Below are 12,686 nucleotides of genomic sequence, written 5' to 3'. Positions count from 1 at the left end.
TCAACAGAAGTCACTAATCCCCACTCCCTTAGTAGAGTTCCCCAGAGAATAATAATAATAATTATCGTGGTATTTGTTAAGCACTAACTATGTTGGAGGCATTGTTCTAAGCGCGGGGGCAGATACGGGATAGTGGGGTTGGACAAAGTCTCTGTCCCACATAGGGTTCCAGGTCTTAATGCCCATTTTACAGATGAAGGAATTCAGGCACAGGGAAGTGAAGTGAATTGCCCAAGGTCACAGAGCAGAGAAATGGCAAAAATGGGATTAGAATCCATGACCCTTCAAGCCAGTGCTCTCTCCACTAGGCGAACCGACACATCAGGTGGTCCAGAGCAATGCGGCTTACTGGCCAATCCACACTGGTGCTGTGACCAGAATTCCCCAACGAGTTGAGAAGAGAGGAGTGGAGCAGGGAAAAGATCATCTTCCTTTTATCTGCTCCATCACCCCATACTCCTCTCATGTTTGATCCTCAAGGTAGGTCTCTTCTGACATTGACTTTTGGGTACTCTCCTCCAGGGCGTATCTGGGTTTTCTTGCATATCTGTGGCTGTTGGTTGGTCTCCTGCAGAGGAGGCAGGTATGATGTTATTTTCAGTTAACTCCTCCCCAGGGATTCCGCCCAGTCCTCTCAAAAGGTGACCACGGTTTCAACTGCTATGACCTTTGTGTCTGGAGAAGCTCCACCCCCTCTCTGACAGTCCTGGGAGAGAGTTTTATCATCTGATTTCTCCATTGCTTGTTTCCTTGTTTTTGTTCCTGTGTTTCCATCCTCCCGTTTGCTGAAGATAGTTTCCTTCTGCTCCCTATGTAATTACTGTCTTCCTATCATCTGGATATATATTTCTGCTTTCATGTTATTACTCCATCTTATCCTTTCGGCTCACCGTCTATTACCCTACCTCCTCAGACCCCTGTGCACCCCAATACCCTAAAGATACCCCCCCAGACTGTGAGCTTGTTGTGGACAGGGAATGTGTCTATCAACTCTGTTATATTGTTCTCTCTCAAGAGCTTATACAGTGCTCTGTACACATTAAGTGCTCAATAAATACAATTGATGGATTGATTAATCACAACAATGCCTAATACTCTCACCCACTCCAGTCTAGAACTCAATTTCCCACCAATGTAACAACAGTAATAATCATAATAATAATGTTGGGGGGGTTTTAAGCACTTACTATGTGTCATGCACTGTTCTAAGTGCTGGGGTAGATAGAAGGTAATCAGGTTGTCCCTTGTGGGGCTCACAGTCTTCATCCCCATTTTACAGATGAGGTAACTGAGGCACAGAGAAATTAAGTGACTTGACCAAGGTCACACAGCTGACAAGCAGCAGAGCCGGGATTAGAACCCATAGCCTCTGAGTCCCAAGCCTGGGCTCTTTCCACTAAGCAACTAAGCAAAACCCTTCAGGCCACAGCTCTCATGTTCACAGCCCTTCTAAAAGCCCACCTCCTCCAGGAATCATCCCTAATTAATTAACTCTCCCAAGTTTTATCAATCTGACAGCTACCCTTAGCAATTGGTTTGGATCTTCCTCTGCACTTGTGTAAGTAGGTATAATCAAGTGGATAGCCAGTTTTTGCTCAATTGCTATAGGTGTAAACAAGTTTACATCCCTCTCCCCTATTAGAAGATCAGGTCCTGCTGGATTGTAAGCTCCTTCAGGGTAGGGGTTATGTCTATTTACTCTACTGTACTCCCCAGAGCTCAATAAATTAAAAAAACACTCATTAAATATCAATGATTGATTGATTAACTGCACTTCTGTTATACTTTTCCAAGCACTTAATACGTTGTACAGCATCCAATAAAAGCTATTATTATAAGCAGCCAATTGGTAATTCAACCCCCTAACAGTCAGAGATATCATTCCTATCATTCAGGGAGGTGTGGGCTGGTTCGGCACTGTTTTCTTCCTTCAGGTAATAATAATAATAATGATAATAGTACTTGTTAAGCTCTTACTGTGTGCCAAACACTGTTCTAAGTGCTGGGGTAGATACAAGGTAATGAGCTTCTCCTATGCGGGGCTCACAGTCTTAATCCCTATTTTACAGATGAGGTAACTGAGACACAGAGAAGTGAAGTGACTTGCCCAAAGTCACACAACTGACAGGTTACAGAGCCGGGATTAGAACCCATGACCTCTGACTCCCAAGCCCTCGCTCCTTCCATTAAGCCCTCCTCCAAGTTTGTTGCGCTGTTCTGATGTCTCGAGGAGAGCCTGGGCAAAATCTAAATGACCTCTAACATCTCTTTAGCCCCTGCTCATAGCACCAATTCACCAAGTGTGTTGCCTTGTATCCCCCTCAGTGCTTAGAACAGTGCTTTGCACATAGTAAGCGCTTAACAAATACCATCATTATTATTATTAATGAGAGCCCAGAGTCAGATGTCAAAAAAGACCTGTGAAAGGCTCCCACGCAACAAGCCAAGGCACAACAAAATAGAAAAAGATTCTTACATGTAGCCCTTATTCAGGAACTGTTCTGACTTGTTAACTACTCCCCCACATGTCCCTGGAACTGTCCCATGCCTTTTTTAGACACCCTTACGGGACCAAAACTAATAATACTCACCCCCCAAACTCCTTGAGGGCAAGGATCTTGTCAAACCTTCCTCTGCCAAGTTACTTTCTTAAGACGAGGCGTCAAAAGTGGAAAGAACTTGGGCCTGGGAAATGGAGGATCTGGGTTATAATCTCCACTCCGTCACTTACTTGCTGTGTGACCTTAAGCAAGTCACTTAACTTCTCTGTGGCTCAGTTCCCTCATCTGCAAAATGGGGATTCAATACCTTTTCTCCCTCCTATTTAGACTGTAAGTCCCATGTGGGACCTGATTATCTTTTATCTACCCCAGCACTTAGTACAGTGTTTGGCACTTAACAAATACCATAATTATTATTTATTTTACTGTGTTCTTGGGCAAGTCACTTTACTCTTCTATGCCTGAGTTACCTCATCTGTAAAATACTGTGAGCCCCATTTGGGACATGGACTGTGTCCAACCTGATTAGCTTGACTCTACCGTGGCATTTAGTACAGTGCCTGGCACACAGTAAGCACTTAACAAATGCCCTTAAAGAAGTGCTAAGTACAACGCTCCGCATACTGTAAGTGCTCGCTATAAAAATACTACTGATAATGATGATTGTGCTTCAGTTGTTCTTTCCCAAGCCCTTAATACAGTGTATTGCACCCAGTGAACCCTCAGTAAACAACAATTCTATTAATGCTATTAGTTGGTGGTAATAAGAGAAGAGCATTTTAATTTATATGTAAAACAAAGATCTAAGCTGACACATTCAAATAGGTCTGGGAAGAAAACGAATAATCACAATTTACTTTAGCCTTTATTACTACCATGTCCCTAGTATTACATTTGAAAATTAAAAATAAGTGAAGCATAAAATGACTAATTTTCTGGATCATTCTGATTCATTTAGACTGCACTTCCTGCACAAAGATAGGATCTTATTACCTCTCATTTTCCATAGGCTCTATGTAATTATTCCTTTCTGACATGTTCTCACCATAGGATCTGACCAGAGGAAATTTTCAAGACACTGGTACACAAATTCTAAGGCAGCACAAAAAGAATGAAAGGTTTTAGCATGAAAATATTTCATCACTAAGGGGAACATTCCATTGAGCTTGATGATATATTTACCATTTAGCTCAAAAGAGGAATTGGACTCGTAAGCCTCAAGAGATTTGGAGAAATCAGATCACACCACAATCAGCTACTAAACCTATTAAATGAGATCTCTTCTGATTTATAATGAACCTAAGCTATTATCCTCAGCATTCACCGCTTTGTGTTTCCACTCCATTCTCACAGATCTGCCTGTCACCTGAGAGGTCACTATATGGTAGGAGACCAAGGCTACCAATCTTATTGTACTCTCCCAAGCACTTAGTTCAGGGCTCTGCTCACAGAAAGTGCTCAATAAATACCATTCCTTGACTGGTGGGTCCAAGTCTAGCAGGATGAAGACTGGGGAGATGATGTATGACCATAATATCTTGACAGCGTTGGTGTCAAGGACTGGAGCAGAGGAATTCCAAACATTGGTTTGCTGGTGACAGGTCAGTGCAGCTTTGAATGAATGATAGTATTTCTTAGGCGCTTACTATGTGTCAAGCACTGTTCTAAGCACTGGGGTAGATACAAGCTCATCAGGTTGAACACAGTCCCTGTCCCACATGGGGCTCACAGTCTTAATCCCCATTTTACAGATGAAATAACTGAGGCAAAGGGAAGTGAAGTGACTTGCTCAAGGACACACAGCAGACAAGTGGGGAACCAGGATTAGAACCCAGGTCCTTCTGGCTCCCAGGCCTGTGCTCTACCACTAGGCCAAAAAACTTCCTGGTCATTAACTTAAATTATATTAAAAAACTTACCTGGTCATTTATTGAACCTCTCCAATTTTTCACTTAATATATATGTATATATGCGCATATACCCTAGCTTCAAAGTTATGCTCGTCTTAACACATCTGCACTGGGTGGTGCGTGCAAAGAGAATGTGAAGAGGATGAGTGACAGCAGGATACCAAAAATGACTGTTGTGTGGAGAGTTGAAAAAGAAAGGAAAAAGCAAGGAGGGCAGAGAAAACATATTAAGCTCATGCTAAAACAAAAGTCTCAAAAAAAGCTGCATCTCTGCTGAAAACCAGAAAGCAATTGCTGAGGAGAGACCAGAAAGTAGTGGCCCTCTGCTAGCAAAAGCTTCTTAAGGGACCAAAAACAAGGAGACAAAATAGAAAATAGCAACAGGTGCTGTCAAGATTAAGCATGATAATTCAATGAAAGAATAATGTAATGAATAATTATCATGGTATTTGCCAAGCACTGTTCTAGTCAGGTTGAGCACAGTCCTTGTCCCATGTGAGCTTCACAGTTTAGGTAGGAGGGAGTAATCAAACAATCAATCAGTCAGTGGTATTTATTGATGCTTACGAGGTGTATAGAACTATACTAAGTTTGGGATATTACAGTATAACAGAATTAGTGGACACACTCCCTGCCCATAATGGGCTTACAGTCTAGAGTAGGATTTAATTCCCATTTTACAGATGAGGAAATGAGGCACAAGGAAGTTGTTACTTGCCCAAGATCACATAGAAGAGAAGTGGCGGAGCCAGAATTAGAACCCAGGTCCTCTGACTCCCAGGTGTGCTCTTTCCATCAGGCTATGCTGCTTCTCTTTTTGTGGGTGAATTGTGAGTCCTGCATTGGCCATTTCAGCTACAACACATACTCTTAGGTAAACTTCACCATCAGTGGTGTCTTTTTTGAATAAGAGGACAAATATATTTATGCATTGGTGTATGTATGCAGGTTTTTATGTACACGCATACAAATGTAAAGATAAACAGTTGTCGTAATATCAGATAAAGATACTTCCTCATATACTAACGCTGAAGCATAACTCACTCCTTTTTTCCCATTAGAGTCTCGTTTTGGATGACATACTGGATGATTTTTGCAACTTCTCCCAGGGTTTCACGGTTTCAGCCCATTTGAGAGGGTTTCACTAATCTCAACCCACCACAAGCATCAAATGACTACACTGAATCTGTTTACTCCATTCATTCCTTTTGAGCTTTCCTTTGTTATCCCTGTTGTTTCTATGCTTCCCTCTTGTTCCTTTTTTATGTGAACAATCTTGCTTGCCTTCCCCCTCCCCCATCATCTAATAATTTCCTTCAGGGCAAAGAAGATGTTTATCTGAAAACCTGAGATGTATATGGAAAATATAGACTAACCCACAAAACCCAGAGTGTGGTGTGCAAGGTCCTTAAACCCCACCTTGTCTTCTTAGGGTGAAGCTGATCTGAAATCCAGAAAAGGGGTACCAGCAGAAATTCCTTGGTTAAGTGCTCATCATCCTTCCTCTTCGACCCTCCTAGGAGAGGCATGTGGAGGCAAAGAATGTCTGGCTTTGAAGTTGGAATTTTAAAGGAAATATCTGAGGCTGAGCACCAGTTCTGCCTGTATCTGAGAAGTAGAGAGGTAGCGTATCTTGGCAGTCAGAAGGATCTGGATTCTAGTCCTCGCTCCACTACTTATCTGGTGTGTGACCTTGGGCAAGTCACTTAACTTCTGTATGCCTCAGTTTCCTCATCTGTAGAATGGGGATTAAGACTGTGAACCTCATGTGAGACAGGGACTCTATCCAACCTGGTTATCTTGAATCCACCCCAGTGCTTAGTACAGTGCCTGGCACATAGTAAGCACTTAACAAATACCACAGTTATTATTATTATCATTATTATTAACTGAGCAGAAGGGCTTCCTCCACCGCATTAGTGTTCTTGTGCTTGAAGGTGGTCTGAAACCTTAAAAACGTTTCCCAGCATAAAGGGCCTATTTAATCCATTATCAGGATCGTTGCCATAATGGATGCTTCAGTTTGGGCTTTATGAGGTTCTCCTCTTAAAAAAAAATTAAGAGTGGCTGCAGTGAAAAAGATAAACCTGTTGATTTGAGTCTCAAAATGGGCATAGCAAGCTCTTACTTTGACATGTGGGTATAGTTTGGGGCATCCAATGGGCTCTTACTTGAATTTCTTCCAAGATTCTGGGTCTTCATCCCAGAATAGAGCTTCATCACAATCCCAGTGAACTCGTAACATGACGGGGAAGAGAATGATCTTCTGCTTTTTATCTCTGCTTAACAGCTGTGAAGTTGAACAGATGCAGTTGATTAGCTGAGTAATGTTGCTGATTGTTAGTAATTGTTATGACTATTGAAGTGCGTTTGAAATTATATGCTTGGTAATATCAATTTCCCAGCATCTCATCCTATTCATTGAATTTGTGATTCTTGCAGTCTTTCAGCTCGGTGGAGTTTTTCTTTCCATTAGCATCCCAAGCGGGGCCTCCATTTGTCAGGAAATGAAAATGAAAAACACAAAGAGAGAGCGGACTCTTCTTGCTAGAAGAGAAAACGTGGTTTGGCTAAAAGGCATATTAGGTGGGTGCCCACGAAGGAACAGACTCGGAAAGGTCAGCGGAGAGAGGAACTTTTTTGACCTAGTGGCTAGAGCACAGGCCTAGGAGTCAGAAGGACCTGGGTTCTAATCCCCGTTCTGCTACTTGTCTGTTGCATGACGTTGGGCAAGTCACTTCACTCTCTGTGCCTCAGTTACTCATCTGTAAAATGAGGATTAAGACTGCGAGCCCCAGGTGGGATAGGGACAGCGTCCAATCTGATTAGCTTGAATCTACCTCAGAGCTTACTACAGTGTCTGGCACATAGGAAGTGCTTATCAAATACCATAAAAATAAATACAATTGGTCGATTGATTTCTTGACAGTCTTCTCCTGCTTCTCCTCCTACATTTCTGGATGCTCCTTCTCATCCTCTTCTGCCTGATCCCCTTCTTCCGCCCACCCCCTAATTGCAGGGGGTCTCTAGGTTCTGGTTGCCCTTCTCTTTCCAGTCTGCACTCATTCCTTTGGGAAACTCATCCACTCTCTTTGCTTCAATACCACCTCTAGCTATATGGATGTCTTCCAAATTTACCTCCCCAGCCCCTCCCCCCCACCCCACCTCCTCTGCAATATCTCAACTCTTCTTGCTTCCCGGACTTCTCTACACTAATGTTCCACTGCCACCTCCAACCCAACGTGCCACAAAAACTGAATTCTTCATTTTACCAACCAAACCTTCCCCCTCCCCTGACTTTTCCATCATTGTTGGCAACACCACCACACTCCCTGCCTCTCACGTCTGCAACCTTGGCATGATCTTTGACTCCTCTCTTTCCTTTAACTTCCAGATTCAGTCTGTCACCAAATCCATTGGTTCTTCTTTCACAAGATCTCCAGAATCTGTCCCTCCAAATCCGTTGGTTCTTCCTTCACAAGATCTCCAGAATCTGTCCCTTCTTCTCAATCCAGACTGCCAATCCTCTGGGCCAGGCCCTAGTCATATCCCAACTTGACAGTAGATTTAGCCTTTTCACAGTTTCTTACACATCTCCCTACCCCTCATAACCTCCAATATTTGTCCATTCCTCTCTACATCAAGCAGATGCTCCTGACCATTGCCTTTAAGGCGATCGACCAGCTGTCTCTCCCCTACTAATCCTCACTACTCTCCCGCTATGCCCCAATCCCCACACTTCACTCCTCTAAAGCCAAACTATTCACTGGGAGGAAGGACAAGGAACACAAGAAGAGGAACATTTGATGGAAGAAAAGAAAAAGAAGGAAAGTGCTCAGAAAAAAGGCAGCTGATCAAAAAACCAAAAGCAGGAGGAAGACAGATGCAACTGGTATTTCTGAGCCCCGCTCCAAAGAGGAAGATTAATCAATCGATCGATCAATGGTATTTATTGGGTGCTTACTGTGTGCAGAGCACTGTACTAAGCATTTAGAAGAGTACAATATACCAGAGTTGTGTTTTTTGTTGGTTTAATGTTATGTGTTAAGCACTTCACTCTGACTCAGGCACTGCATTGGGGTAGGTAGAAGTTAATCAGGTTGAGCACAGTCCATGTCCCACATAGGGCTCACAGTCTAATCCCCAGTTACAGATGAGGTAACTGAGGCACAGACAAGTGAAGTGACTTGCCCAAGGTCACATAGCAGACAAGTGGCAGAGCTGGGATAAGAACCCAGATCCTTCTGACTTGCAGAGCCATGCAGGCCATGCTGCTTCTGGTAGAGTTGGCAGACATGATCCCTGCTCACGAGCAGCTTGCAGGATAGAGGGATTTTACATGTGAGAGCCAAGACCAATCCAGGAAAGCTGTGAGAGCAATCTTTTAAAGACCCACCTCCTTCCTGTACCCCTTCATGGCCACTTCTCCTTGGACCCCAACATCTGCTCCTGTTCAATTTCTCACTCTATTATATATCTGAGTGTACTCATATATATATATATCTCCAATATGTGCCCAAATCTATATCTCTGCCCCTGAACTCTCTCCCACTCTGCAGGCTTGCAACTCCTCCTGCCTTCGAGACATCTCTACTTGGTTGTCCTCCCATCACCTCTAATTTAATGTCTAAAACTGAACTCATTATCTTCACACCCAAACCTTGAACTCCCCCTGTCTTTTCTATCACTGTAGACAGCTCCACAATCCTTCTAACCATTGATCATTGAATTGATCACAATTGAATCATTGATTCTGCTCTCTTATTCAACCCACATGTCCAATCCATCACCAAATCCTGTCAGTCTCATCTTCAAAACCGCTAAAATCCACTCTTTCCTCTCCATCCAAACCGCTACCGCGTAAGTACAATCATTATCCTTTACTGACTGGATTACTGTAGCAGCCTCCTTTCTGACCTCCCAACCTCCTGTCTCTCCCCACTTCAGGCCATACTTCATTCTGCTGCCAGGATTATCTTTCTACAGAAATGTTCAGGGCATGTCACCCCCCCTCCTCAAAAATCTCCAATGGTTGCCTATCAACTTCGGTATCAAACAAAAACTCCTCACTATTGGCTTCAAAGCTCTCCCACACCTTGCCCCTTCTTACCTCACCTCCCTTCTCTCCTACAACATCCCAGCCCACACACAATAGAAGGTAGTTTGGGTATGGAGAACAAATCGACCATGATGACTTTAGAGAATTGGAGGGGAGTCAAAAGATCAGAGATTTCTGTGGGGGAACAGGCTAGATTTGTGGGGAAATGGTTGTGGGAGAGAAGGCAGTGAGGAGGTAGTGGTTGGAGAGAGGAATTTCAAAATTAGTGAGGGTATCCATGTTGGTATGTGGATGAGAGGTCGGGTGGAGCCAGAGGTCACTGGGGTTGAGGAGTGAGGGAAAGTGAACTGTGGATGGGGCATGAGGAATGTTAACATGGATTTTGAAGTCCCCAGGACCAATACATGGATAATGAGAGAAGGGATGTGAGAAAGGGGTCAAAATGGTTTATAAATTTGGAGGTGGAATCTGGGGGGTGGTAGAAGACCATGACCAGTAACTGGAGTGTGTGGTAGAGAGGCAGTTGATATGGGCTTCAAGAAAGGGAAAGAGAGGGATGGGGGTGTGGATGGGATGGTACAAAAGTGGTACTGGGAATGAGAAGAAAGCCAAATCCTCCCCCTTTCCCAGTGAGTCTTGAGGAGTGGGAGGAGATTAGGCTCCTTCTGGAGAGAGCAACTAAGGAGACAGTCTTCTAGAGAAAGACAGGCTTCAGTAGTGGTGACGAGGACCTGTGTCAAGGAAAGTTAAGAATGAAGGGAAGCTTCTTCTTGATGCGGAGGGGGGTCCAAAAGCTGCTGTTTGGGAAGGGTGGGAGAGGGTAAAATGAAGAGGGATGAGGGATGTTGCTGGGAGGGAAGTACAAGGATTGAAGTTAAGGGGAGTTACCCAGTTCAGGGCAAAAGCAGAGTGGGAGGAGAGAGAGGTAAAACGAAGGAACGGCCAATTCTCAGCTGCAGCAGCTAAGGATTGAGTTCTGCTTGTCTGGAGTTCAGAGGTCCAAGAGTTATACGATAATTTGCATAATAGTCATTCATTCACTCAGTGGTATATATTGAGCACTGACTGTGGGCAGACCATTGTCCTAAGCACTTGGGAAAATACAATACAGCAATAAAAAGCGACAATCACTGCCCAAAATGGACTCACAGTCAAGAGGAGACAGATATCAGTACAAATAAAAAGACAGTATAAATAAACAAAATTACAGATAGTGTATATAAGTGCTGTGGGGCGGGGAGAGGGGTGCAAGGGAGCAAGTTAGGGTGACACAGAAGGGGTGGGAGATGAGGAAAAGTAAGGTTTATTCTGGGAAGGCCTCTTGAAGGAGATGTGCCTTCAGTAAGGCTTTTAAGGTGGGGAGAGTAATTGTCTGGCAGATTTGAGGAGGGAGGGCATTCCAGGCCAGAGGTAGGACATGGGCCAAGGGTCGGTGGCGAGACAGGTGAGATCAAGACAGAGGGAGAAGGTTAGCACCAGAGGAGTAAAGTGGATGGAGAGGAAAGGGTGGATCTTGGCTGTGTTTAGCTCTTCCTACTGGCAGCAGACACCTAAACACCTCTGGAAATTCCCAGGCAGGACATTGATCATTAGATTACTGAAGATGCAGCAATATTGTCTGGGGTACATTGTTCACAACAAATGGGGAAGAGGAATAGAAAACGAGTCCTTAAAAATAGCAACTGACATTAAGGATAACAGGCAGGCTTTGGTGACAGATTGGATATGTGGGGTGAATGAGAGAGCGGAGTCAAGGATGACACCAAGTTTGCGGGCATGTGAGATGGGAAGGATGGTTGTGCCGTCCACAGCCTACTACAACCCAGTCTGCAAACCTCATTCCTCTAACTTACTCACTGTACTTCCACCTTACTTACTCAATCTACCTCATCTATCTTGCCACTCGCCTCTTGCCCACGTCCTCCTTTTGGCCTATAACTCCCTCCCCACTTCATATTCAACTAACCACTACTCTTCCCCCCTTCAACATCACACTTCCTCCAAGAGGCCTTCCTCAATTAAGCCATCTTCCACACTACTTCCTCTCTCTTCTGCATGGCCTAAGCACATGGATCGATGCCCTTTAAGCACTTGATATTCACCCCACCCTCAGCCCCACGGCATTTACGTTGTTGTCGTCTTATCCTGTCGAGTCGTGTCCGACCCATAGAGACACCATGGACACATCTTTCCCAGAACGCCCCACCTCCATCTACAATCTCTCTAGTAGCGTTATCCATAGAGTTTTCCTGGTAAAAATCCAGAAATGGTTAATAATTGCCTCCTTCCACGCAGTAAACTTGAGTCTCCATCCTCGACTCTCTCCCGTGCCCCTGCTGCCCAGTACAGGTGAGTTTTGACTTGCAGCAGATTGCCTTCCACTCGCTATCCAGTGCCCAAGCTAGAAATGGACTGAATTGCCTCTGCTTGACTCTCCTTCCCATCGTCAAGACTGGTAGAGTACTAGAAACTCTCCAGGTGTGACCCTGAGAAGGCATACATTTACAGTACATACCCATAATTTATTTATTTATTCTAATGTCTATCTCCCCCTCTGCACTGTGAGGTCCTCGTGGGGAGGGGAACCTGTCTATCGATTCAACTGTATCGTACACTCCCAAGCACTTAGTACAGTGCTCCGCACAGTGAGTGCTTACTCAGTGAATACCAATGATTGATTGAGTTCTTGCTCATGCCCTTCCTTCTGCACTGAACTTCCTCCCCCTTCACATCCAGCATTCTGCTGCTCTTCCCGTTTTCAAGGCTCTCTTCTATGTTCCTCCTTAATTAATTTTTCCTATCCCTATCTTATTGCTGTCTCTATTGCCACTTCAGCACTTCTGCATCACCAAACCACTTGGGTACTCACCCACCCAACCCGTATCACTTAAGGACATATTAGACTTTGTTTCTTCCCCTTACGTATAACGAATTCTGGTGTCTTCCTCCCCCTCTAGGTTGTAAACACCTTGAGGCCGGTGATCATGTTTCTTAACTCTATTTACTCCCCTAAGTGCTTACTGAAGTGCTCTGCACAGATTGAGTGCTTAATATGTATTACTGATTGATAGCTATTAGAATTTAAGATCGATCTAGGTTCTGGGCTGACCCGGATGCTCTGGTCTGGGTGGACCAGTGCATCCAGTTTAGTGTTCTGTTCCCAAGGTGGCATCCGTTGGAGAGACCCAGCCCTATCCTCCAGCTTGGATCCCAGGA

General features: G+C 44.2%; 1 non-coding gene across 1 annotated transcript; it reads right to left on the bottom strand.

Moving 5' to 3' along the window:
* Nucleotides 1-11,829: 11,829 nt before the first annotated feature.
* Nucleotides 11,830-11,966, bottom strand: LOC114813582. Its single transcript, XR_003761299.1, has one exon. It is a non-coding gene; the product is annotated as a small nucleolar RNA SNORA7 (small nucleolar RNA).
* Between the last annotated feature and the right edge of the window lie 720 nt (nucleotides 11,967-12,686).

The sequence above is a fragment of the Ornithorhynchus anatinus genome, chromosome 7 (genome assembly GCF_004115215.2).
Source record: "Ornithorhynchus anatinus isolate Pmale09 chromosome 7, mOrnAna1.pri.v4, whole genome shotgun sequence".
NCBI classification, from domain to species: Eukaryota; Metazoa; Chordata; class Mammalia; order Monotremata; family Ornithorhynchidae; genus Ornithorhynchus; species Ornithorhynchus anatinus.
Note: the sequence above shows the minus strand (reverse complement) of the source record. Positions and strands in the feature narration are given on the sequence as shown.